The sequence below is a fragment of the Salvelinus fontinalis genome, chromosome 4, assembly GCF_029448725.1.
Source record: "Salvelinus fontinalis isolate EN_2023a chromosome 4, ASM2944872v1, whole genome shotgun sequence".
Lineage (NCBI taxonomy): Eukaryota > Metazoa > Chordata > Actinopteri > Salmoniformes > Salmonidae > Salvelinus > Salvelinus fontinalis.
In genome coordinates, this window is record NC_074668.1 from 30387651 (window position 1) to 30412406 (window position 24756).

Sequence of the window (24756 nt, forward strand, 5' to 3'; positions counted from 1 at the left end):
AATGAGTTTTTTTGTTGGTTAGGGGCTATAAATATCTTAGTTTAGCCGAATTGGTGATGGCTACTGGTGTTGGTGGACAAATAAAAGATGGTGGATTATGCTAATGTGTTTTTAGGTAATAGATGTACATCTTTACATATTGTGTCTTCCCTGTAAAACATTTTAAAAATCGGAAATGTTGACTGGATTCATAAGATCTGTGTCTTTCATTAGCTGTATTGGACTTTAATGTGTGAAAGTTAAATATTTTAAAAAAATATTTTTTTTGAATTTCGCGGCACTGGTTTTTCAGTGGGGGGGGGGGGGGGGGGCCGCTAGCGCCACGCTGATCCTAGACAGGTTAAATCACACTACAGGATGATTTAGGAGATCATTAATTACAAACTTAACAAGTCAGCAGAGCCATTAAAAGATCTTTAAGACATATTTGACCATACATCTCCTTAAACTATATTTAATGACTGGATTTCTTGGAAATATTTTTTATCAAGTTCTAATTAGATGTGTGATAACAAACCCTGCTGTACATGGAGGGAATGAGGGAGCTGTGACAGGCCATCCATTGATGGTCTCCATGTCTGGCTACTGAGAATAATAGAGCACTGCTTTTATCCCAGGGAAGAAGAGAGAGCAATGAGGGATGTGACTTCAGATTCCAGTCAGGCCTGCAAATGCAAAGCTATTCAAAGTCACTTATTTGAGTCTATAATGGGATTCTGAAACATTGCATTGAAGTAATTTATTGGGAAATATATTAATGTGCTTGAATCATTGGCCTTTTGCAGTTAGCAGATTATCAAAACAGAAATCATTTTAATTAGCTATCAAGGTGAAATTGACAAAATAAAAGAGTTGTAATATTCAAGATACTAATAACCAAAATGGTAAAATGACCAGCTACATTTTGGGGATTTTCACTGTGTGAGTAAGAATGCTTTAGCCCTCTCTTGCTTCTCTCTCCACATTGACCATAAGAATAAATCATTCATGGGTTTTAGAGAAAGAAGCTTTGCAGTTTTTCATGACTTGACGCAAGCCCGAACCCTTTGGCTTTGTTTCAGACATTTAGAACAGTTTTACCGTACAGGAATTGGATACTTTAAATCTTGTATCATTTAAATTAAAACACTGCAGTAAATCTGCCAATACTTCCCCCCATGAAATATCCATGCAAGATTAATTTAGCTAAATTTAGCTGATGCTAAACAGAATCCAGGTGAACTTTGTATGGACCCTTACAGGAGAAGAAAACACCAAACTGGTTAGGGTTTTAATCAACCACCAGAGGAACCACTAAGCCGCTGAATAAGAAGAACTTGCTGATGACTTTTGTGTCAGTAGCCAGAGTTTGTGTATTTTAATCCCTCAGCCTAAAGAATGTTGTTATTATAAAATATAGCCACACTAGTGCAAAGGCTGTTAAAATACATCATAGTGGGTTGGGATTAGAGTGGGAGATAAGCAGGGGCTAAACTCCTCCCTCTGCAGAGGCTAGTCCAGCAAGCCGAGCACCACAGAGAGAGATAAGACGGAACTTTTGTTTGAAACCTGATGAGAAGCCTCTTAATGAAAGTGCTGGGCTAAAAATAATCTTTTGTCTCTGTGTTAGTCAATCAAAAAATGATGTAGTTGGGAAAAAGAGGAGAAAGAAAGTAATTTTGCATAATCAGTGAGCACCATCTGGAACAATTAACCGAATTCCACAAAACTCAGAGGATCAGTCATATTGGCTTATTAAAGATCCAGAATTATACAAGTAATAAATCCTTGGAAAAATGAAGCGTACCCCTGCCTGTCACGACTATTTTAACTTCAAATACAGTGGAATGCTTGATAAGGCTGAAATGAGGAGATTAATATATGCAAATTATGTCGAGCATTTAAAAGCCCCCCAACAACTGTCTCCTTTTTTTCTGTCTCTTATTACGGGGCTTTATGTTTTATTCATACACCAACTCACCTGTCATTTCATAAGATATAATATTATGAGGGTATTATTAAACAGTGTAAAGTGGCGCTTTAATTGGAGAGCTCCATTGCATTTTCCAATTCTTTGGAGCAAATTAAAAGCAGATGCACATAGTTTAATAAGGATTCTAATATCATTTCCGGAAAATCTAAAATCATTGTCATCCTTTTGCCATGATATTTCACAACCCCAAGTTAATTTTGAATCTCCTCCAGAGTATGAGCCATCTCCCGTCTGTTAATTGAACTTCTTTTAATGGATTGGGAAATAATTGCACTCCATATTAGGTTAGATCAGGGCCAATGTCACTTTTTTTATTAACGCAATAGATATGTTAATATATTAGTTTTTATTAGTTTACCTTTTTATCATGAGGATGTCTGATGAATATGATATGCTGTTCCATGGATACACAATAAAGCAGAGAGTATATGAACTCCATTCAAAACACCATCATCTTATGACTTTATCCAGTGAAGTAAAGCAACGGGAAATAAAACAGTACTCCTCATTATCTAAATTAATACAATACTATATACCATTGAAGATGCATTTTGATGCAATACAATACATTTCCTAACCCCTTTCCTAAATACATATTTCAATATAATTAAATCCACCAAGAAAAACTTGCTCCCCTGTCAATGGTATAGGAAATAATTGGCAAAGAAACTTGCCTTGGATCAAAGAGATACTGATGAAATAAAGAAAATGTTGGGGCGGTTCTGAAAACTCCATCTTTGTTAAAATGAGCTTGAACTGTCAAGTGAGAGAAGGTTGCAAAATCAATGTGAATAAGTTTGTAATATTCTGGTAATGAATGTCAAAGCGCCTGCACATCACATCTGCACATAATGTGACTGAAGATGACAGTTTTCCCAGACATGTTGCCTCTCCTCCCCTCGACTCATTCTTTTTTTTGTTTGGGGTTTTTGTTTTGTTGGGAAGTGACGGAGGGTTTAATCAAGAAAGCAGGCAATTCATCAATCCTAAAGAAGCCGCCTGTACAACCCTGACAGAGCGCACATGGTTTTAGACCAACTCGAACCTGGCCAGCTGTCAACACACTACACCACACCACACAGCTCACAATTAACACAAGCCCACCGTCTGCTCCGACCCCACACTTGGTCTGCAGGTCGTCACACTGTTAATGAAGGAGGAAAGATACTGCCTCCAACAATCTAAATGTGTGGCTGGAAGGCTACTACGTGTGGCTGGAAGGCTCTCTTTCCAAGACAAATGAAGCTGAAAGATAAAGCTTTTGTACAGTATGCCGCTTTGAGAAGATTAACCCCAGAAAGTGATTAAATGAAAAAGAAAGGCATGTAGGCTTTGTGACATGGAGATAGAAGAGCAGGCACCAAATGACATTGGTACAATTATAGAGCACAGTCTCTATTGATAAAGGATGATTTTTGGCATTGCACTGAACCTCCATGGTTCTTATAGTCACTCAGATGGAATGCCACAGAATAGGCTGAGGTAAGTAGCAGGTAGCAGAAACAATAACATGAACATTCTAAATAACACTGAAAAAATGAATCTCCAAATTGTGTGAGCTCATATAATTCCAGACTGGTAAGCTTGACTATCTGTACAAACAAGTAAGGATACAGTCCGTGTGTGACAGGGATAACTGAGATGATAACTGCATGCCACAGCCCCGCTATCTCTCCACTGTGGAACAAGAGGAATCCTCACCACATGGTGTCTCTCTCCAGCTGGATAAAACCTGCTTGATCTCCTCTCCACACACCTCGTCTGGAGCAGCACCACCCCAGCCAGTACGACGTTTTAGCAAGTTCTGACTCAACAAGCAAGCCCAGTCCAGATCAATTTCAGTACACTTTCCACTCTATTATTACTAAAAGAGCATTTCTCCTACAACTGCAGGTAAATGTTAGTGTGGCATGTGATGAATCATATTTGACAGCTGTTAAACGTTCTCTTGAGTGTAATGCTGAGCTCCTCTGGGAAGCAGTGTTCACTCTTTCAGATAAGCACAGCACTTTACCCGTCTGTGATAAAAGATTGACATATACGATATGCATAGATCAATTACCAAAGGAGCGATCTACTCGTTGGTGAAGATTAAATACTTTCAGAACAACATACAGCTAAAAAGATGAAAAAAACTTGATCTGCAATGATTATAAGTGAGTGGAATTTAACACTAGCTTTAATTTATCGGTGGGTCAAGTTGGGGCACAGTGAGAGAGCTAAACAGATTTAGAATACAGTTCAGATAATTTGCAAGACGCCTTACTACACACTGTATAATCTGCACCTTCCATATTATAGGAGGGTCTACACAATGAGACTCCATACACGTGTTGTTCAGTTTGGTGCAATAAAAAGGCAGTTTAGCTGATATGTATAGAGCACCTGCTGGTGCTCCTCCTGTAGGGGTTGGTGGGGGGCAGTTGTGGAAAAAGTACCCAATTGTCATACTTGAGTAAAAGTAAAGATACCTTAATAGAAAGTTACTCAAGTAAAAGTGAAAGTCACCCAGTAAAGTACTACTTGAGTAAACGTCTATAAGTATTCAGTTTTAAATATACTTAAGTATCAAAAGTAAAAGTATGAATCATTTCAAATTCCTTATATTAGGCAAACCAGAAGGCACAATTCTCTTGTTGTTTTATTTATTTACGGATAGCCAGGGGCACACTCCAACACTCAGACATAATTTACAAACTAAGCATTTGTGTTTAGTGAGTCCGCCAGATCAGAGAAAGTAGGGATGACCACGTGTTCTCTTGATAAGTGTGTGAATTGGACCATTTTCCTGTTCTGCTAAGCATTAAAGATGTAACTAGTACTTTGGGTTGTCAGGAAAAATGTATGGAGTAAAAAGTACAATATTTTTTTTGGAATGTAGTGAAGTAAAAGTAAAAGTTGTAAAAAATATAAATAGTCAAGTAAAGTACAGATACCCCCCCAAAAATGACTTAAGTAGTGCTTTAAAGTATTTTTACCTAAGTTCATTACATCACTGCTGGGGAGCACTACAGGTATTTGCCTGGAGGAGATAAAGCAGCATGCCATGTCAAACGAGTGTACCACAACATTGAAGGTGACATTTTCTCTGAGATCTGGAGAAGAATGCCAAGGTGTAGATTCGTTGTCAGGAGGGGAAGGGATTCACAAGGGCAGGATCTTCTTATTCCAACCCCATCATCCCCACAACAACACCCACACTCCCTTCAAGATCAAACAGAGACCTGATCAGGACAAGACACAGCTGACAGAAGAGTGCTGGATATCGAGACGTGAAATAAAAGCTATCCTGAGCTGCCCAGGAGGTTTTGGCAGACCGTTAATGGTTTGGGTCTAGGATTAGGGGCTGGTTAGTGCTAAAGGAATAGAACTTGTCTGTTTTACCATACTATAGGCTGGTACTACAAAAAATGCAGGCACTTCATGGGCAGTTGGAGCTAACAAACTTTATAAGATTGCAATCCTCATCAATCAAGCTATCATGAATTACACCCTGTGACTCACCCCCACTGATCGATAAATCCACAGCAAGCGCAAGGAATTTCTCAGCTTCAGAACTGCATAATGTGACATTGGACATGCTTTGAAGTTAAACGAGCTCCTCCAGAACAGGATTAAACATATCTGATGTAGCTATAGGCTACAGTGTGTGCAAAAATGTAGGGCAACGCTGAGCAAGATGTTAATGTAATATCATACTAATGAGAACTTGAATTCAAGGATTCAAACAAATAACTAAATACACTCTTTAGACAGAAAAAAAAGAAGCAAACTAACTTTAGAAAAATATAGTTGTGTATTATGTGTATGTTTATGTGTGTTTGCCCATTTGCTCTGTTTGTGGTTAGGAAAATGCATCTTGAGGAGGCTGAACAATTAATTTCCAAAATGCAAGAGTAACGACATACAGTATCTGACAGTATCTGCATATTCTGGGGGCAACACGGCACTATTTTACGTTTTTATCTCTTATGATGAGATAAATAAATGCAATAATTTATATCAAAAGCAATAAAACAAGCTCCCTGACAGTTTGTGATATTTATGAGCTGAAGTCTGCAACTCAGATTTATTTGCCATGATAGGGTCGACTTTTCCCCTGTTCATTTACATCAGCATTTGGCCATGTTAAATCCGGGCCAATGGTGAATTTTTAAAAGGTTGGCATCAATCTTGTGGAACCGATTGCCACATTTAATGAAGACTTCCCTTACCTTGCAAAGGTTGACTCCAATGCTGAAAAAGGAAGGGACATGCCTCTCCAAGCTGTGAGACATTTCACAAACACTGATAAACTGAAGGAAGATTGTTGACGCTCTTTTGAAGAAATGCGCTTGAGCGGTTTGGTTCATGATATAGCATAGAACAATGAACAGATCCATTGAGATACACAAATGTAAATGAAGCATTCAGAGAAGACCTATTTTAAAACATACATTTGCTCAAATATCACCACTTTGATAAGGTCAACATTTAGATTTGTTTAGCCAGCCTTTGAAAACTATTCTACTCAAAATGGCATCTTTCCTGGTTTAAGAACAAAGCACTTCATAACGAAATTATGGGTTGCCACTGACTGAAATCAAGGGAAGATCAGACAATGCCATAGAATAGGGCATAGCTGATTCTCCTACAAACACAGATCTTCATCGAACATGATCGAACGAAACTGGATTGAATGAAATCAGCAAACTGTTCCCATAAATTGCAACTCTTTTGGTTCTAATATAAAGTAAGAGGTCTAAGAGTTTTCATGTTCATATTCATACAAAACACAAAGAACAGTGTCAATCCAAATTCTGGGATTTCTAGACATAATTTGGGTGCACTGGCTATAGGGTACCATATGGCAAATCAATTACATGTCTAATTCTTAAAACAAAAACATGGCAAGTGTATTGCTACATAATCAACGGCAACGGTTGGGCTCAGATTATGTTGGCCACTGGAGTTTTGACTACAATTCATCATCATTCTCGGCAACGAGAGCCATATTGACACTTGTTCCTAATTTGAATATTTAATTACAGTGTAGCTCCTCATTAAATTACTGTAAAACTGGGAACATAGCCTGAAAGATTTAAACAATTACAACTTCACTCAGGAGCCCATTGGCCCAATGAAACCGATGCGGAATGTAATCACAAACACATATGCATAAAACCCATATGCATAAAAACCTGATTCACTTTGAGCTGGCTCACATTACATTTTCAAGCCAGGATTTTGTAAGTAAAACTAAGGTACTGCTGATTGCTTGATAAGATCACTTAGCTGTCTAAATCCTACATTAGTCCACAATATCAATTTATGGTTTAGGATATTTGTTTAATGTGGCCGTGCGATAGAAATGAGGTAAAATAAAATGAAGCTGTCTATCTGTTAGACAAGTAGTAGTCTGCAGACAGGCAAGTAGTAGTCTGCAGACAGGCAAGTAGTAGTCTGCAGACAGGCAAGTAGTAGTCTGCAGACAGGCAAGTAGTAGTCTGCAGACAGGCAAGTAGTAGTCTGCAGACAGGCAAGTAATAGTCTGCAGACAGGCAAGTAGTAGTCTGCAGACAGGCAAGTAATAGTCTGCAGACAGACAAGTAGTAGTCTGCAGACAGGCAAGTAGTAGTCTGCAGACAGGCAAGTAGTAGTCTGCAGACAGGCAAGACAAGGATAAAAATAATATCAGTGAAGAGAACGAGCTCTGATAGAGTTGGGAGTTCTTATTTTGACACTCATCCAGCCTCTTCCATGACAACATCTCCACACCTTCAACATGCAGACAGTCCTGATTTGCAGGGGCTGCTTTCTCAACCATCATTATCTCCCTTTAAGCTTTGTGTCAGGTGCTGAAAAGAATAGCTGCCTGAATTCACAGGAATCTCTGAGCACACTGAGCATCAGATCTCACTTGATGATTCTATCGTTTGTGGCACAGTTCTGCATCCATTTGCTTGATTTTGAGATACATTTGCAACTTTTTTAAGATTCCACAAAGTAAAGAAAAGGAGTGCTTTCAAGAAGTGTGACGGTGACGTTACAGCTGGGAGCTCTGTCAAAACAGCACACTCACAGACAATGATGGTCTCCCTCTAGAAACAGGTAAAGGGAGAGTGCTGGTTAGGCAGCAAGGAATGGTGACAGGTACAATGCCAACACACAGCTGGAACACTTTGGAAAGTGTCAAAGGCAGAGGAAAGGACAATATAAAAGTTAGAGAGTGCATGCATGCATGCCAACCCTGGCATTGGGATTGAGACTTTTTTTCTTTCAATTATAGTGCCTGACCTCCATCAGACACAAATACTTTATGAATAACAGTTTTGAAAACCAAAATCATAAAAATATGGTCCAGTTACAGTGTGTAAAAGATTCTTGGCCTCAACATTTTTATCGTTAGGCCATTTGATTTAAAAAGTGTCCAGGCTATTATTCTAAGAGAAATGCCAAAAACCTTGATTCTGTGGGGAGAAAAAGACATGACATTGTTAGTACAAAGCTAATTTATGCCACCAGTCTGTCTAGAGGTCAGATATCAGCCTCAGAAATGACAGTTTTATCAGGAGAACAAATGGCAGCGTTGGAAAAGAGGAGAGGAGAGGGGGCTGCTGTAGTGGACGCATTAAAAGCCTGACCGAACGGCACAGCTTTTTCACATAAGGGAGTCAGGAACTGGCCGACTGGCCCCTCTCAGAATGGAAAGAGAGTTGAAGTGGTTGACATCAGGCCAAAGAAATTAACGGGACACCCAGCAAATCAGGATGTTCCAGACAAAACTGATCAGAAAAAAGTACAAATACAATAGGATGTAGGATCTTAATTTGATCATACTGTTGCAGGATAACTTTCCTAAGTGTTTGAGATTTAAAAAGGCTTCTGAAGTTTGTAATTTCCACTTTGAAAAATGAGTCAACCCCTACGAAAATATCCATGAATTATAATCCACATAATAATTAACATTTCCTGTTGCTGCAGGATTATTTTCCTGCTGTAGCAAACTGGCTCAAATTAAGATTCTACATCTGTAACATCATAGCTCTTCAGTTTAGCTAGAGGCTCAGGTTATTCAAAACAATGCCTAGGTAACTTTAACCTAGATGCTGACAGCTTTAAATGTAAGGAATCACCAGCATTGCAAGGGTCATAAAATATTTACACAACATTGACTGCGTTTAAAACATATTTTCCACTGACTGTGAAAGGCACTTACTGTACATTTAAGGGGTGCCATTCCTAAAAGGCCATACAGTTCTTATAGATAGCCCCAAGGCAGCATAGGTCATAGGAGGGAATTCTCATATGCTGAACATGGATAAGGAAAGTGGTCAGGTGATGCAACCACATTTTCAGAAATGACAGATACCGAACTGCCGCAGTAGTTCAAAAACACAGAAATGCTTATTTTGGTAGCAGTTACTGACTGAATTGAATCAAACATAGCCTATATGCCTCAAACACATATTGCAATGTATGGTAGCACAAGATACTCAGTATTGTGAAAGGGTGCACATTCTCAATGTTGTTTATCTGTCTATTATGAGGGTTCTGGAGCAGCCAAACAAGAAGAGAACAGCAAAATAGGCTTTATAAAATGGCATTGTCTACTTTGGCTGGCAGGAGCTTCTTCTTCAGCCCACCTTCTTGCTCCTGTGTGTCTGTGCATTGTCGATGGAAATGCACTAAAGCAAGGCTCTCACACTGTGGCATGAATTTGAATGTTAATTCAAAAACAGGAGGGTGTGATCGCAGCAGGCATCAGGAGGGGGTGTGTAAGTGTGTTGCTTCCATGTGCAATTTATTCTTACCCCCCAACGCCTCAGCAGCTTGAAAGTGTGCTTCAAAAGAGCTAAGGATTATCGGTAACAGTTGAGGAGTTATACGGCCTAGGCTTTCTCGATCGTTTCGAGACATCAAACATTATTAACTATCTGCTCCCCAAATATTTGTGAATTACACAACTCTATTTTTTGGGTCTCTCCTGTCAAACCATAGTTGGCTGACTTTAAACCTTGCCATTAAAACGAGCAACTTTCACTCATCACACCGAGTAGCTATATGAACAGTGTCTCACCTCTGAATACCCCTCCCTCAGTCTGACCTCTGCTGTGAAGTGGTTGGTTTTCACACTGCACTCTACACCGAGCCTCTAACATGCCAGGACAAAGCACTTCAAGCTGGCAACTTCATGGCAGGATACCCCTGCCAAGCCTCCCTCCCCACCGCCACTCAAAAGGAGCCTTGATTGTTTATTTACAATTTGCTCTGGAAATCCCCAGTACTTCATTGCAATAAATAATTGAGTTGTTGGATTTGGCTGCAGTACAAAGGCCTGCTCCTTCTATGTGGGCCCCAGGCAGGGGAAGACAGAGTAGCTGAGGATGGGGGTATGGTACGGCAACAGTATGGCATGGTGGAGCTCTCTGCACTGCCTGCCGCTCTCTTCCCTTCCTCTTCAGCTGTTTCTGCCTCTCTAGGCTACGTTTCTTCCCCTTTGTCTGCACAGTACAACAGCACTTCTGCCACCACAGTCAGAGAGCAACCCAGCTCTTCCTCTTGGGACAGCACAAATAGTAGGAGTTTAGCCCTTGTTGAACTCATGTTCCCATTCAGGGGATCCTGTCTAGGTTACCTTTTGCTTCAGTACTCCCTCACTGCTTTCTCTGACCAGGCACAGCCATAAGGTAATGTATTGTATGAGTATGAACAAGTGTCAGTCACTTGTGTCTAATAGATCCCATCACTCAAGAGGTATTGACTGACTAATGGGTCACAGATTTACCAAAACGGTAAACATGTGTACATCTTAAAATGGGACTCAAATGTTTCCAAATACTCTAAACAACAACACAAAGGCATGGGCTTTTCAACTACAAGTTGAGACAGAGGGTGTTAATGCTAATTTGGTCATAACAGTATGATTATGAACTTGGTATGTACCTTGTTGTGTTGGGCATTGATTCGTAGATAGAGGTTTCTGTGGATGGATGGATGGATGGATGGATGGATGGATGGATGGATGGACATTCCTCATTCGGTACCAAATCCCCAAATTGTTTAGCTATCTGTAGAAACAAAAGTCACACACCACTCATGTAAAAGTACCCCTCAATTCATGAGCAACATGATTCCAATGAACTATTGAAAAAAAACAACTAATGAGAGTACAGCACATATATGTATATAATTGATGAACAATGTCATAAATCAGGATGATCAGAGTAGAAGAGTGACCCCTTGTCTCTCTTGTGTCCCTATGGTAAAAGTAGGTACTACTGGCAGGCTGTGCACTGTTCATGTCAAGGCAGGTGGCTCAAGCAGGCCGCAGGAAAAGTTTGTTTTGAGCAGGAAAATAGGGATCCTGCTCATTGGAGACTATGTAAAATCAAAATCAAATCATACACATTTTTAGCAGATGTTATTGTGGGTGTAGCAAAATGCTTGTGTTCCTAGCTCCAACAGTGCAGTAGTATCTAACAATTCACAACAATACACACAAATCTAAAAGTAAAATAATGGAATTAAGAAATATATAAATATTAGGACGAGCAATGTCGGAGTGGCATTGACAAAAATACAGTACAATAGAATACAGTATTTACATAATAGATAAGTAAAGCAGTATGTAAACATTATTAAAGTGATCAGTGTTCCATTATTAAAGTGGCCAGTGATTCCATGTCAATGTATATAGGGCATCAGCCTCTAAGGTGCAGGGTTGTATTATCGGATGGTAGCTGGCTAGTGATGGCTATTTAACAGTCTGATGGCCTTGAGATAGAAGCTGTACTGACCTCGCATTCTGGATGATAGCAAGGTGAAAAGGCTGTGGCACGGGTTGTTGATGTCCTTGATGGTCTTTTTGGCCTTCCTGTGACATCAGGTGCTGTAGGTGTCCTAGAGGGCAGGCAGTGTGTCACCGGGAGTGATGCATTGGGCAGACTGCACCACCCTCTGAAGAGCCCTGCGGTTGCGGGAGGTACAGTTTCCATACCAGGCAGTGATACAGCCCGACATCTGTAAAGGTTTGTGAGGGTCTTAGGGGCCAAGCCAAATTTATTCAACCTCCTGAGGTTGAAGAGGCACTGTTGTGCTTCCTCACCACACTGTCAGTGGGGGTGGACCATTTTAGATTGTCAGGGATGTGTACGCCGAGGAACTTGAAGCTTTCCACCTTCTCCACTGCTTCTCCACAAACTACCTCTGCTGTTTCCTGAAGTCCACGATCAGCTCCTTCATTTTGTTGATGTTGCGGGAGAGGTTATTTCCCTGGCACCACTCCACCAGTGTCCCCACCGCCTCCCTGTAGGCTGTCTCGTCCTTGTTGGTCATCAGGGTTACTACTGTTGTGTCGTCTGCAAACTTGATGATTGAGTTGGAGGCGTGTGTGGACACGCAGTCATGGGTAAACAGGGAGTACAGGAGGGGGCTGAGCACGCACCTTTGTGGAGCCCCTGTGTTAAGGATCAGCGAAATGTGATGTATCCTACCTTCACTACCTGGGGGCGGCCCGTTTCGAAATCCAGGACCCAATTGCACAGGGCGGGGTTCAGACCCAGGGCCCCGAGCTTAATGATGAGCTTGGAGGGTACTATGTTGTTGAATCCTGAGCTATAGTTATTTTTTTAAATGTAACCTTTATTTAACTAGGCAAGTCAGTTAATAAGAACAACTTCTTATTAACAATGACGGCCTCCCAAAAGGCCTCCTGCGGGGACGGGGGCTGGGGATTAAAAATAAAATATTGGACAAAACACACATCACGACAAGAGAGACACCACAACAATACAGAAGGTGTTAGCTTGTCTGGGAGCAAGATGTCAGTGTCCGCAAAGTGGCTGGTTTTTCCTTTGTAATCCGTGATTGTCTATAGACCCTGCCACATCTTGTGTTTGAACTGTTGAATTGCGACTCCACTTTGTCTCGGTACTGACGTTTTGCCTGTTTGATTTCCTTACGGAGGGAATAACTACACCGTTTGCATTCAACCATATTCCCACTCACCTTGCCATGGTTAAATGCGGTGGTTCACGCTTTTAGTTTTGTGCGAATGCTGCCATCTATCCACGGTTTCTGGTTTGGGTAGGTTTTAATAGTCACAGTGGGAGCAACATCCCCTATACACTTCCTGATGGTCTCAGTCACCATGTCCATGTATACGTCAACATTATCCCAATCCGCATGATTATAACAATCTTGAAGCATGGATTCCGATTGGTCAGACTGGCGTTGAATAGACCTTAGCACGGGTACTTCCTGTTTGAGTGTCTGCCTATAGGAAGGGAGGAGCAAAATGGAGTCGTGATCTGATAATAACACAAAAAAAGTTCTGGGCTAAAAATTTAAGAAATAACACATAAAAAAACGAAATACTGCAAAGTTGCTTAGGAGCTAGAAGCAGAGCTGCCATGTCTGTCAGTGCCAGTCTTGCCAAACCTACTGAACCTACTGAGAATCTTGGCATGGTACTGCATGCCCATACAAACACAATGCTATGGGTATCAGTGAGAAAGTTCGAAAATAATTACAATATTCCTTCTGCCTTCCACAGGTCTGTCCAAATACGCAGAACAAGTGTAGTGTGCAGGGGTAAGCTCGGACATCCCCTGGATCTGCATGTCACACACAGCAGTCTTTGTGGCTACGTGTAGGCCGAGCTTTACACACAGCCTCCTCTTCCTCAAGGCAGGCTCCTCTGACAAGCAACAACAGAGACAGACCATATTAGGGATCATTAACTAGAAGCCAAATTCTACTCTTGGTCACAGCTATGCATGGTAGAATGATATAAAGTATAAACACAGAGAATACACTGTAAGCACTGACAAAAACCAAATGATGATGATCGTTTAACATCTTTGTTTAGAAAATGAAAGACAAATGCTAACCCTTACAGCAGCCACAGTATATTGCTAGCTAATATAAATGTCAATTTTTACTGGATATGGAGGGTAAAATGTCATACATAATGTTAGTTGTATACATTAAACATGGATTCACATAAAGTAATAAAAATTACATTAAACCATAGCACAACAATACATAATATTTCTGTTCTTTATTCCAGTTAGAAAACAAGCCATGCCTTCCCATATTACTTCTGTGCCTTGCCCATTTATTTCCAACCAGGGATAGAAAGTGCAGAGTAAATGCGATGGTAATAAAAAGAATAAACAAGCTGTTCTCACTCCACACCAAAATATTATTACATTTTCAAGGCCCGGATAGTGAGGGGGGAATACAGCACTCAAAGACCACTAAAGCATTGGGGAATGCATTTCATTAATATTAGATAATCCCATCCACTCGTCCTCTCCCCAAATAAATACATAAATAAATAAGCCCCTCATAAAGAAAAGCACAGCTCCAGCTGAGATAAACAATGACTCATGATTCTCTTCACTTGTACCTCCAGGGCAAAATGGTTATTTTATTCCCACAGACTATCGTAAATAAAACTAACCTGCACCAATAAAACATTCACCTTCTCAAGCAAAGATGTGGTTTAGCGGAAACTGCTTACTTATTGGTGTCCACTGTTTCTTGGATGGGTATAACGCCCTTTGGTAGAGTGTCCTTCAAATCGATCAACCTCATGTCAACGAGCACATCTGATGACTGGCTCTACAGGAAAACATAAAAAAATGACATAATCACACACTTTATGCACATTTCACATATACTGTAATAGACTGTAAGAACCAATTCTCATTCCAAAAGTAGTGAGGGGGGTAAGGGTTATTCAGTTTTTGTAAGGGTCTGAAAATAAATTACAAAGACAATTGTATCTGCGATTTCCTAAAAGCTTGGGAAGTCTCTAAAGAGAGGAGTTGACACGATGGTGGAAGTAATTACTCCAAAATAGCTTCTTAAATTTTTTGGAATGCATCTGTGAACTTGCAATCATTCTCAACCCTCCGAGAGATGCACAATGTGCGAGGCAGGAGTGCCTGTTCATCAGAATGGGACTGGTTAAAAACAATCAGGGACTGTTTATTTGTCATTCTCAAGCATGACTCCTCCCAGCCTCCAGTCATTATTTTGAAAATTTTCCCCATAATAAATTGCAATAATACACAGCGGCATTGGAGAGTGTGGCGACCGAGCCGTGACTTGACGCGTCCGAAAATCTGGATTCCACTGCTCCTTTTACCCGGCAGTTATTACCACTAGATACATGTTTTATTCATTGTTTTTATTCTGACTCAGGGTGGAATATGGATGAATGTTATTACTATGCATGAAACCTTTTATTTTATTTATTTTTTTGGTTGCAAGATAGATTTTTCCCATCAGGACCTGACAAAAGGGCCATCTACATCCAACCTAGAGTATGATAAATCACAAACTGTTTACTTCCCTTCCACATAATTCAGTGGCTAATTTTGCAGAATCTGTTTTTGTCAATGACAATTACAGAGAGGGCTACAATGACTGGCAGACAAAATAGCCTTTGTTGATGGCTCTGTCATGTTTTATTTGTGTCAAAGTCTCTAAAACAGTGCAGACACAAATTTTAAGATAATACACAGCAATGAGGGCAAAGCTATTTGTGTGATATGCACTAAACTGTGGACCAGACTGAGCTCCGTCTACAGGTGCCTTTACAAGGCCTCACATATCTCAGAGGTTTCAATCACACTCACAAGGATTCTAATGGAGGAAGAATTGTCAGAATTAGTAGTAGTGTCTAACCATAAATTACTGATTTGTCATGCACGAGAATATGTCAAAGTGAGCACACAGAAATAATTTATTGTAGATAAAAATCCTGTTATGTATACCAATGAGGTAAAATCATAGTTTTATCAAATAAAAGTTGATTGCTGTACAATGTGGCATTCATTCAGCTGATGAACTCTAACCACAAGGCTGTAAATGAAGACACTGACAGAAACTGTGGAAAGGAACAAAGGTTGAAGTGGCTGTCGAATCATTACAATCCTGTTTACGTACCATCAGTCTTTTGGACTGATGAATGGTAATGTACTGTATAGGTCCCATCTAAATCATTGCTTGTTTAATGTAGGCCCATTACTTGGTCAGTCTGATGAATGGAGTAAACCCATGTCACATATTTAGCTATATTTGTGCGAGTTAAAAAACAATAGCATAGTTAGCATAGGTAGTATATGGTTATGAACTGTTACATTTTCTTTAATTAAATAGGCAACTTAGCCACAGGAAAAGCAAAGGAATTGTGAATGTTGGAACAGATGTTTTGATGACAACTATGAAACACTTTGTGCCCACTACTTGAAAATGTTTATATTCCATGGTAACTTTAGGCTTTATACTAGGAGCATCGTTGTTCTCTATTCTCAAATGTTTTTAATATGTAAAAAAAGACCATGAAAATTTGCGTATCACACATCAATAATAAAATGCAATCATATAACACAACATTCAGATTGGTTTTTGCAATCATTTCAAATTCCAGACTTTTAAAATTCATGGAACATTATTGGACTTTCAATGATCAAAGAGCTCTACAGGAGAACGCTAGAGAGGGCAAACCAAGCAAGCCAGTGCCAAAAAAGGTGTTAGGGATGAGGTGTTACTGCACGATGCATGGGGAAAGGGAGAAGTTTACATTTCCACTTACATTATCTCTGGTGAAAGAGAGGTAGTGGGCGACCTTGGATTTGAATAAGCCGTCCTTCCACAGGTTGGGGTCGGAGCCATCTGTTGTTTGTGCAACCTACGTGAAAAAAGGAAAAGAAATATACAAGGAGAGAAGAACATGCGTGAGGTGGGATAAAGTTAATGTATGTATGGTGTGAGCGTGTTGCTTTTAGCCTCTTCTCTTGCATACTTAATTAACGGTCGCCTGTGCTACAGATCCATCTCATTAGTGCCCTGTGTGGGCAAAGAAGGAGCCTTAGACCCCAAACAGGTGGCTAAAAATATCATCCCTTGGGATGGGGCTGATTAATTAAAGACAACCTGACAAAGATCTGGTCTAATAAGGAAAACCAAACTTCATTGTGCTGCTAAAAGATTCTGATGGGAATGGGGAGATTTGAGTATTTACAGTGTATTGTGTATTCGGATATGGCAACATAATGCACAAGAGCCCAGGCACATGTTAGAAAAGGCTATGACGGACAGTGTTGGCAGCCCACCTAGTGTGCATGAACTGAAGAATGATGAAGCCAAAACGACCCTCACATGAGTGAGTCAGACACTTCTCCATAGCTACCAGCAAATAAGCTTGGCTGAAACGTCATGTTACATTGGCCATCGTCGGTAAATCACCAAAATGACTGCCAGACTTATTCTCCGAGAGGATCCTTCACAAAGAAGAGTGTATTTAATGAGGTTCATTCAAACGAAGAAGTCCTGGATCTCTGCACCCACCCACACACATTACCACCCTGACAATAATGATGAATGACCCTGGTGATTGGCTGTAGAAAACATGGTAGGGAGTGACTCATGCAAAACCACCAGTGACTAGATGGGATGAGAGAGGGGCTGAGAGAAAGAGAGAGAGGGGGGAAGTGAGAGGGGGGAAGAGAGAAAGAGAGAGAGAGGGAAAGAGAGAAAGAGAGAGAGGGGGAAAGAGAGAAAAAGAGAGAGGGTGTGCAGGCATTTCCAGCAGGCAAGGTAAAAGGTCCGATGAGAAGCCCATACATCACCAAAAGCCCCACCTCCTTACAAGACAACCCGTCTTGGCCACTTTTTCCAGGTCAGTAGCCAGCGCATCCTGTCAGCGTAAACAAAGGACTGGCTGTGTGAAACCCAAAGTCAAGCAGGGGAGTAAGAGGGCACAGTGCTCCTACAGTAGGCGGCACCTCAGGCGTCATCCTGCCACAGCTCCAGCAGCAGGGGGCGACGCGGCCAGAATTTGAAACAACAATTGCAGAGTCGCAGAGGGAGAAGCAGGAGAAAAGTTTGGATGAACTTGCTCTCAATTTTCTTTATACTATCTTCTGTTATGTGGCTCCCATCGTCCAACAGGGCTCATTGCTTTGAGTGTTTCCACTTCCACTTTCCAAAAGTCTGAAGAACGGTATCTAACTTTATATCAATCTTTGAACTCTGATCTTCTCATTTTTATGTCATGTACACATATAAAGTGGGCTGATTGACTGACATATCCAACTGCCAATTCTACACAAATGAAAAACTGCTATGGAATAGGTCAATCTATTGGGAGTACTGGTAATTCCTGACAGATCTCAAAAGACGGAAAACGTCACTGAGTTAATAATGAGAGCGAGCACCTACAATAGGGAGCCTCGTGGGACTTTAGCTGGGAAAAGGCTATGAAAGACAACTGCTACCATTGAAACCAAAATATCATTAGAGCCATACCAAAAAAAAAACTGATATAGTAGATTATTTCAATAATCACGTGAGCTTGAAGACAAATCATTGTGCTAATACAGTAGACTACATTACTGAGGGAGCACTTACAGTGCATCCGGAAAGTACTCAAACCTTTTGACTTTTTCCACATTTTGTTACGTTACAGCCTTATTCTAAAACGGATTTAACCGTTTTTCCCCCTCATCAATCTACACACAATACCCCATAATGACAAAGCAAAAACAGGTCTTTAGAAATGCTTGCGAATGTATTACAAATTAAAAACCTAAATAACCTTTACTCAGTACTTTGTTGAAGCACCTTTGGCAGCAAGTACAGCCTCTAGGCTTCTTGGGTATGACACTACAGGCTTGTTCACTGCAGATCCTCTCAAGCTCTGTCAGGTTGGATGGGGAGCATCGCTGCACAGCTATTTTCAGGTCGCTCCAGAGATGTTCGATCGGGCTCTGGCTGGGCCAATCAAGGACATTCAGAGACTTGTCCCGAAGCCCCTCACGCATTGTCTTTGCTGTGTGCTTAGGGTCGTTGTCCTGTTGGAAGGTGAACCTTCACCCCAGTCTGAGGTCCTGAGCAGGTTTTCATCTCTCTGTACTTTTCTCCGTTCACCTTTCCCTCAATCCTGACTAGTTTCTCAGTCCCTGCCGTTGAAAAACATCCCCACCACCATACTTCACTGTAGGGATGGTGCCAGGTTTCCTGCAGACGTGACACATGGCATTCAGGTCAAAGAGTTCAATCTTGGTTTCATCAGACCAGATAATCTTCTTTCTCATGGTCAGAGTCCTTTAGGTGCCTTTTGGCAAACCCCCAAGTGGGCTGTTGTGCCTTTTACTGAGGAGTGGCTTCCGTCTTTTACCATAAAAGCCTGATTGGTGGAGTGCTGCAAAGATGGTTGTCCGTCTGGAAGGTTCTCCCATCTCCAGAGGAACTCTGGAGCTCTGTCAGAGTGACCATCGGATTCTTGGTCACCTCCCTTACCAAAGCCCTTCTCTCCTGATTGCTCAGTTTGGCCAAGTGGCTAGCTCTAGTAAGAGTAAGAGCATTTAAGAATGATGGAGGCCACTGTGTTTATGAGGACCTTCAACGCTGCAGAAATGTTTTGGTACCCTGCCCCAGACCTGTGCCTCGACACAATCCTGTCTCTGAGCTCTACGGACAATTTATTCAACCTCATGGCTTGGTTTTTGCTCTGACTTGCACTGTCAACTGTGGGACCATTATGTAGACAGGTGTGTGCCTTTCCAAATCATGTCCAATCAATTGAATTTACTACAGGTGGACTCCAATGAAGTTGTAGAAACATCTCAAGGATGATCAATGGAAACGATCAATGCACCTGAGTTCAATTTCAAGTCTCATAGCAAAGGGTCTGAATTTCTGTTTTGTATTTTTAATAAATGTGATGAGGAAAAACTTTTATTAAAGCAATTTTAGAATAAGGCTGTAACGTAACAAAATGTGGAAAAAGGGAAGGGGTCTGAATAGTTTCCGAATGCACCGTAGGTGAAGCACACATTGCCTCCCAGTCATCGAGATCACAAATAAACTGCTCAATGATTATTCTTCTACACAGGGTTGGGGAGTAACTGATTACATGTAGTCAGTTACATGTAATCTGATTAACAAAACAAAATTGTAAGTTTAATCAGTTACGTTACCAGCAAAAATATTGTCATCAGATAGTTCTGGAAAACTAGATGATTACATATTGGATTACTTTTCGATTAAAAAAGGATGTTTGGGTAAAAATACATTATGACACCATTCTGTTTTCTCAACGACATTAATTTCAGCATTGAAAATAGGCGCAATTTTAAGTTTGTTCCATGTGATTGAGTCTTACAACAAGTCAGAGACCACTATGATGACATACCAAATGTGTTTGATGGATCCTTTTTTTGTCTTATTTGAATGCCTCTAAGGGTGAAGCAATCCAAAAGTAACTGAAAGTAATCCGATTATGTTAATGCATTTGGGTCATCCAAAAGTTACATTAATGATTACAGTTTTGGACAGGAAGCTAGTAACTGAAACGGATTACATTTGGAAGGTAACCTACCCAACCCTGCTTCTACAGTATAAAACGGACACAAGATTCAGAGTCATCAAAGGTTGGTTAACCGATTCAGCGGAGGTCCTAGCCAATTACAGGAGGCTCAGATCTCAGGCTAGCGCTACACTCCTCCAAATAAACTTATGTTAATGTGTTCATGAGGGTAGTATGTTATATGCTCAGGCAAATTTGAATGACACCCAGCTTCCCTTTGCGGCCCAAAGTGTCTGTGTCAGTGCCAGTGCCCGCTTAAGGTGTTTGATGTGGGGCGGCTGCTGCAGCTTGAGCAAAGATCCTGATCCCTGTGGAACAGTGTTTGATCTGGGCCTGCTCTCTTGTGTAGGAACAACCTGTTCAAGTTTAGAGATGTGAGTGCACTGTAGTGGAGAGCAAAAGAGTTAATCAGCTCATTGATCTACTACGGCATAAAACGTATTTCTAAAACGCAGTCATTGTTGAAGAGGAATTCAAAAAGGAGCAACCAAAGAAGGTCTAGTCTATAACATGAACAGCAGAAGAACATGACTTGCCATTGATGTAACTAGACTACCAAAGCGGAGCAACACAACCATTCCCTTCAGTAACAGAGGGATCTATCCTACTGAAGAAACCAAGCAGGAAGTCAAGCAGCATTTTCATTCTCGTTCACTGCCATGTGGTATGCATGGTATGCATGCAGTCCCAATGCCAGTAGGCAACGCATCGTCACAATGCCAACCCACCATCACCCACCAGAGATTACAACAGTTGGGCTGTGTGGGTTGGGGCAGGAAGAGAGAGAAGGGGATGAGAGGAAGGAAAAAGAAAGAGAGAGGGTAGAGAAAGAAAAGGAGTAGAGATCTGCCCTTGAGCCTACTTCAGGCTACATCACTGTGTATGCTTTGTGCTTTGCTAAATTCACAAAACATCTTCCTCTCTCCATCTCTCTCTCTCGCTAGCTCTCACTTCTCACTCGTTCAAAAATATAAACATGGTTCCCATGGGCCAGTGATATTGCTGTCCTACTTTCCTCTCTCTCACAACCAGATTGTTCAAACTTGCTGGGGTGCCAAACAGCCGGCAACCCCTCTTCGCTGAGAGTGTTAAACAAACATGGGGACACAGTGCCAGAACTGTGGGGGGCATTCACCAAGGGTTGTTAAACCATAGCCTTTGGTAAGGCTAAAGGACTAATGGCAACAAATAGGTCTACAGTAATCATCTTCATCATCAAAGTAAACTGCATGAATTAGTTATTTGATTCGTCTCACAAAAAACACAACACTACTCAGAAGTGATAGCCAAGGGCATGTCCAAGTGCTTCATGGCTACCCTCCAAAAACAAAATGGTAGAATCCACAACAACACAGCAATGTTATTGAGAACACAGTTTTGATCAAATGCTGATTACAGAAGGTATTGAATTTACCAAAATAGTACTGTACCTACTTTACAACATATGCATATGCATAAGCATAACATCATATATTTGCCTTCAAATGAGGTTGAAGTCAAAGGAACTGGAAAATGCTGAGCGAAGTGCAGTAACATTTATTTATATTCCATGATAAGCATTGCTATATGCTTTTATTAAATTATATGCTTCATAATGTATCCTCAATCTAAAAGAGTGAATGATTAAAAAAGCAAGAAGAAGTTACTCACAAAAAAAGTATCCAGCAGGTTCCTTGCTTCGGCACACCACCACAACAACTCAAGTGATGGGCTCTGTGGTCAGCTCTGGCAGGGCCTCAGACAGGGTCTCCTGGAACTCAGGAATTATACTGGACCTCTGGAAAGACGGCATAGTTAACTTCAAGGCCTTTCCTGGGATACTAGTTATCGAGGTAATACTGTAGTACCCTCACTCCTTCACAAACCAGCTGTGCAACACAGGTGAACATCTGAGACAAGTGGACTAGAATCTTAGCTTCAGAGTCAACAATCTTTTCTTCTTGCATTGAACTACAGTATTTAAACAAGGTTTTGCTCACTCTTATTATGCTGCTTTTTCCTGTAGTGCTGCATGTAGTCTAGTGCTGTTGGGCAGACTTGACAATGGCCTTCCTGCACAGAAGATTTACAGCTCATATATTTCTAATCACCGCTGGTTTGAAATAGAGCATACTACATCATGACTAAACCCAGAAAGATTAGTATTCCCCAGTATTGACTTCTGCCGGCTTCTTGGGATCCAAAAGAAAAAGTGGCCTCCGAGCTTTGCATCGAATGACAAGTGAGACCAGTGACAAACAGCAATTAGAGGCAACTACAGTGAAGTCACCCAATAACAACTTAGGAGTGATCAAATATTTGCAAGGAAATCCAGATCAATTGTTTTTTATTCCTGTCCAAATAAGCTTTAGCTTAATGTGTATGCAAGGCTTTTACAAAGTTAAGTGGCTTTGCAGAGGTTCCTTTGCCATTTTATTAAATTATGTTTAAAGCATCCTAGTGGTGTAAGTGACACAGTTACTGCATTCAACCTAAATGTTTACTGAATTTATTGTAATTAAGTTTATTGAATATAGTAGATTTACTACAGCAATAGCCATTTCTTTAGAAATGTTAATTGGATTGACTTATTAATAAGAGATTCAGGACAGCAAATTAGTTTAGGGAGGGAGAATGATCTCTTTCTTGCATTAATTTGTGGACTAATCAATCTAGCTTTTCCTAACTGAGGCATAGTGGCTGGAGGCAAACTGCCATTAAGCCACACTCTGTAAGATGTACACACCATCAAAGAGTGCACCACCAACAAAAATGGGAACAATAGAGCAAATGCATCCAATCAGATCTTGACATGCTGCACTTGTGTGATGCAGACAGTTTAGGGATACGGCTAGCTGAAATGTGGCAACCTGAGATTCAGCAGTAAATACATCTGAACCCTACGGGTCCATACTTGAGAACACATCTCAAAATCTGCATCAGCCAATTACAAATGTTGGCGTAGTTGACAATGATTGAACACTTTTTCACGAAAGTGTCCTTAACTGAAGTCAATTCTGCTATTAAAAATTACTAAAACATGTGCAACATTTCAATTGGACGAATAGCATGCAGTTTAGCTAGCCTGGCTCCTGGTCATTTTGCAGTTTGTGGCAAGTACGAATCTAAGGAGAGATACCGTTTTTTACAGTTGAAATGTAAATTACAGCTGTTGCAAACGGAAGTCCTTCTTGCAGACCGACTATGTAGCAGTAGGCTACTGCTACATAAATCATTTCCCCTACAATATAGGCTATATAACAGAAGTGTAGGCCACACTTACTACATGTACAATGTTTTATATGCATTACAATAATCATCCACTTCATCACATACGCCTTATTTGAATCTAGTGTCGAGGACCAGCAGTGAACAGTTTTTTCGTAACAAAAAAAGCTTGACGCGAGGGGCCCTTGAACCCACAGTTACATCCACTGAAGATTTAGAGATAACCTCCTTACTAGTGGTCTATGATGGTAATAGAGGTACATGACAGCTATTTTACAAGACCTTAAGGCTCCTCGACTTAGAAAAAAATGATGTACGATTAACTAAAATGTTGTATTTTGACCACATTACATTTTTGGGGGGGATGTGTGTGAAACGGATAAGCAAAAACGTGGGATTTTGTCATCTGTGCAAAAATGTGCCTTTTGAATTTTGTTTAATGTTAGCAGCTTGTAGCCTAGTCAAGGATGCATCATGCAATATTGAGTCAATATACTTGTTACAGACCAAGTAGAACAAAAGTAAACCTTGAAATTGGAGGTATAAATATCCCTCTGGCGGCCAAGATCAAGTATTTTCAGAGAAATGCTTAACTTGCAAACTTTACTCAACAGTGCAGTAATCAATAGCAAAATCATATAACCAATAAAACAATATACACCACCTTTCAAAAGATTGGGGTCACCTTGAAATTTCCTTGTTTTTGAAAGAAAAGCAATTTTTTTGTCCATTAAAATTACATCAAATTGATCAGAAATACAGAGTAGACATTGTTAATGTTGTAAATGACTATTGTAGCTGAAAACTGCAATTTATTTGTGGAATATCTACATAGGCGTACAGAGGCCCATTATCAGCAAACATCACTCCTGTGTTCCAATGGCACGTGATGTTAGCTAATCCAAGTTTATCATTTCAAAAAACCTAATTGATCATTAGAAAAACATTTTGCAATTATGCTAGCACAGCTGAAAACTTTTGTCTGATTAAAGAAGCAATAAAACTGGCATTCTTTAGACTAGTTGAGTATCTGGAGCATCAGCATTTGTGGGTTCGATTACAGGCTCAAAATGGCCAGAAACAAAGAACTTTCTTCTGAAACTCGTCAGTCTATTCTTGTTCTGAGAAAGGAAGGCTATTCCATGTGAGAAATTGCCAAGACACTGAAGATCTCGTACAACGCTGTGCACTACTCCCTTCACAGAACAGC

At 40.5% G+C, this 24756-nt stretch overlaps 1 pseudogene; it reads right to left on the reverse strand.

The window, feature by feature from the left end:
- The window catches only part of LOC129852845 (multivesicular body subunit 12B-like), a 41021-nt pseudogene extending 18890 nt beyond the window's left edge, over positions 1-22131 (reverse strand).
- Between the last annotated feature and the right edge of the window lie 2625 nt (positions 22132-24756).